This window comes from Marmota monax, unplaced genomic scaffold (assembly GCF_021218885.2).
Source record: "Marmota monax isolate L192 unplaced genomic scaffold, Marmota_monax_Labrador192_F-V1.1 WCK01_AAM20220418_F8-fsc00002, whole genome shotgun sequence".
NCBI classification, from domain to species: Eukaryota; Metazoa; Chordata; class Mammalia; order Rodentia; family Sciuridae; genus Marmota; species Marmota monax.
In genome coordinates this window covers 21103158-21106740 of record NW_026693571.1, presented here as the reverse complement: position 1 = coordinate 21106740, position 3583 = coordinate 21103158, and positions in this window count along the sequence as shown.

Below are 3583 nucleotides of genomic sequence, written 5' to 3'. Positions count from 1 at the left end.
ACTTTGAAGAACTGCTGAAGAATCCAGAAGAAAATGATTTTAATTCTGAGCCTAAGGTCTCAAGAATCACCAGAAGTTAACCATGTAATTACAACAATAGAAAACCAAAAACCCAAAGTACACACACACACACACACATACACTATTAACTCCATATTCTCAGAATGGTTTAGAGCTGTGAAAACTTCAGTATTAGGAAGATATGCCTTGTAAATGTCTTCTCTATGAGTAATCATAAATAATTACATAATTATGCTCTTATTATATTGTGTCTTCTACTTTTTTTTTTCAAACTTTTCTATCCTAATTTGAAGCTTGAATTTTGAATAACCTTTATTTAATTCATACTTTCTGACGAATCCTTTACAGGATTGTTCAGGTGTATTTTAAATCAGGAGATAAAAAAATTGACCTAATTTCAGATACCTGCTTTGCATCTTTAAACCTCAAATTGGTGGGTTTCAGAAAATGACAACTCAAGGTATGATATTGTGGCATGTTGAATTCTTTGAACTGAAGTAGAACCAAGATCTTTCTGAGTTTCTCCAGCACCACACTCCAAATTTCTCACTGCTCTGTCACTCTCAAAACACTGGAAGGCACTTTCTCTAAAGTTCCCTTGACCTAAAGGACAGCTCCTTTAGAAGATTAATTTATAGAAAAGCTAGAGGTAACACCACACTCAGAGCTCAGTGAACCTTGTTTTAGGTTGTCATCTGTTCTTTGAGTCCATTCAACTCCCCTTTCTAAAAATCGCTTACTATTCTGAAATTGCGTATAGTCCCCACTTTCCCCTCTCTTATGAAGAGGATATTTAAGCTTAAATCATCTGGCCCTTCTTTGAGTTTCATACTTTGTATGGATTTCAACTGCTTCTTGCATGTTAATAAATTTGTATGCTTTTTCTTCTGTTAATCTATCCATCATCAGTTAATTTTGTAGATTTAAATTGCAAATCTTCAGAGAGTGGAATAAAAAGTTCTTTTGCCATTAATTAAATAAATTTATAAATCTGTTATGTTATTTGAATTCATTGTTCCTTGTGAACTGCACATATAATGAAATTTATGTATTGGAAATCCTAGATAGGTCAGTAAAAGAAAAAGCAAAGAAAAAGATAACACACACATGAATCCATCAGCTAATCATAAGGAAGGAAGCAAATGAAGGAAATAAAAAGAAACGAGAGGCAGCCCAGTGGTAACACGGGTTTATTCAGGACAAATCTGTGGAGGGGAAACCTACTGGGCACTGGAACTGGTCTTCTGCTTACAGTTCGGGGTAGATATCGGGGAGTGAGAGAGGGGAAAATTTTTGCAGTTAGGCCTTTGCTAGGAGAATGTCAGGGAAGGGTCCTTGTGGTATTACATTCATAAGGAACCAGGTGTTTTCAGAAATTTAGTCCCAGATTACAATTTCCCTTCTTATGTTAATGGAATATTGTCCAGGGTTTAGGTCAGGCTGAGTCAGAGGGACCATGAGGTAACTCTTGTTCTAAGATGGAGGATATGTTTCAAAATGGCATTTCCTGAAGTTCTACCTAACACTATTTATTTTGGCTTAATTTATTAAGATGTGAATTCTGAATTTCTGAACAGGGAAACATTGAAGCCCACAACTTATTCAAGGTATTTCTTGGTTCTCTGTGAGAAGCTCTAGAAGTTTCTATAGGAAAGATATTTGGTTCTATTTGACTTTTTAGTTTATACCAAAAAGGAATTTATATCAAAGGAAAAGAGAAACAATTGGCCTGAATTCTATAATGATGCCAAACTTGCTTTACTTATATGAAGAAGTAAAAAAAAAAATCTATTTTTGAGAACAAAATCTTATCGGTGATGGTTTTTCAGTAAACTAAATGAAGGCATATCAGTGTGACCATGTTCAAGTGACAACTGATATTTTTGCAATATGCAAATTTTATACCTAACTTGCCATATAGAGTATTAGAATCACCTTGTTGTTTTATAAGGCATCTTAGAAATATAGTACATTTCCTTATAAAAAAACTAAAAATCATAATCACATTACTTAAATGCTGTGAAGGCTATAATGTTAATATTGTTGATAGTGATTTTGAAACTAAGGCATTATTTATTTCCTGCAGTAATCATAGGAAGTATAGAGAGTTTGGGAAAGGAAACTGCCTCTGAGGAAGATAAGCCAAGGAGAACGTGCATTTGGATGAGGCTGCAGGTACAGATTGCCATTGTGTTTTGTCCTTTGGAAATGAGAAGCAAAACATCTCCAAAGTCTCTGGGAAAGTGTTGATTACCCTTTACTGCAGATGGCATCATCTGTAATCTTGTGCTTTTAGAGAGAAAAAAAAATCTTAGTTTAATTTTCAACAATATGCTGAGGAGTAATTAGTAAAATAGAAGAAAGGAGGAAATAGCGAGAAGATGAGACTTCAAGAGCAAGACAAGAAGGAAATGGGTGAGTATAAAGAAGAACAGAGGCAAAACAGCTGGTAGAGGAAACTTATGTCTTTGGCACTAACTACCAACATAACTTTGGGTACGTTATTATCAGCAGCAAAGTCTTATACCTTTGTTTCTAAAGCCAGAGTCCAATACCTGTCTTCTAACAGTTTGTTTCTCAACTGTTACAGAGCTTGGGCCATCTGGGAAACTGAGGCAGCATGAAGACCACCCCTCTTCAAATCCCTAATCTTGCCATCAAGTTAGAAAGATTTCAGACCTGTCACTCAGAGTAACAGGCATGAATTTATTAGAAGAATTGGTGTTAGGGGATACTCTCAAGGGAAAGAGTGGGTCCTTTTGGAGAGGAGAGGGACAGTGTGCCTCTTCTGCACTCTACTTTTATTGAGGATCCCAGAGAAGTTTCCAAATAGTTCCTCTTAGGTCCACCTCTTTAGATTTGACTGCCAGAAGGATTATATCATACTGTCCTGTCCCTACTGCTGTGATAATTCTAAGTCACCTTGGCCCATGCTGACCAATTCTAATTGGATTGTTAACCATAGCTCTTACAGATTTGATGGTTAGGATGAATTCTTATCTCCCTGTGTTTCAGGAGCTCATCTATGAAAAGGGTCACAGCTGTCTCTCCCCTGAAGGTAAGTTGGGTAAATTGCTTCTTGGAAAAGAAAGCATGTGGGGGTTAGCACAGTGGACCCATTTTATAGAATTATTTACCCTCATTTTTCCATTACTCACATCTGTCTGTCCCCTATCAAAATGAGAGCATTTGTCTAAAAGTACTTGTGCACACTAAGTGCCAAATAAATACTAATTAATTATCATACGCATATTTCAATGTTCACACTATTTTTTTTTACCTTTTTAAAATAATAACTTAAGAAATAGCTAATGAGCCATGAAAAAATATTTCAGTAATTTATAATTATAATTAATGTTTACAATTTGTGTGATTGACAAAAGACAAAAAAAACTTCATGATTTTGACTTTTTTATTATAGTTTCATGTCCTAAATTTATTAGTGACATTCCAAGTTTATTTGTTGTCCGATTATTTAGATATTTGTTTTTTACTTTATGAGAACTTATATATGTTTCTTCTACAGAATTCCTTAAGTAAGGAATTTCATTTCCACATACAT